Below are 352 nucleotides of genomic sequence, written 5' to 3'. Positions count from 1 at the left end.
TAATAAAACTTGTAAAGGTAAAACAAAAGAGCATATTGAGATATGGAGAAGAGCTTTGGAGGATGTGGCCAAGATCGCTGGAGAGCATTCTAGCAGCTGGTTTGCCCTCTTGAATTTTAGTTTCTTTTAAGTAATAATTTACTTAGTCATCAAACTATATTTATTAGTAGCTTTTAAAATATATTAAGGCGAGAAAAAACATTAGTTTTGGATGTGTTTGTATGAAAATTTTTCATGACTAGTCTAATTAACAGTTGCACGTTGATATCCTCTAATGTAGGAGCAATGAAGCAGCCATGATCGAAAAAATAGCCACTGATGTTTCAAACATGTTGAATAGCTCCATACCATC

At 33.2% G+C, this 352-nt stretch overlaps 1 protein-coding gene and 1 pseudogene across 1 annotated transcript in view; both read left to right on the top strand.

Moving 5' to 3' along the window:
* The window catches only part of LOC17874499 (probable disease resistance protein RPP1), a 36,044-nt gene that overhangs the window by 31,791 nt on the left and 3,901 nt on the right, over positions 1–352 (top strand). The gene's annotated exons all lie outside the window — the stretch shown is intronic.
* The window catches only part of LOC17874491, a 3,625-nt pseudogene continuing 3,283 nt past the window's right edge, over positions 11–352 (top strand).

The sequence above is a fragment of the Capsella rubella genome, unplaced genomic scaffold (genome assembly GCF_000375325.1).
Source record: "Capsella rubella cultivar Monte Gargano unplaced genomic scaffold, Caprub1_0 scaffold_15, whole genome shotgun sequence".
NCBI classification, from domain to species: domain Eukaryota; kingdom Viridiplantae; phylum Streptophyta; class Magnoliopsida; order Brassicales; family Brassicaceae; genus Capsella; species Capsella rubella.
This window is presented reverse-complemented; position numbering and strand designations above follow the sequence as displayed.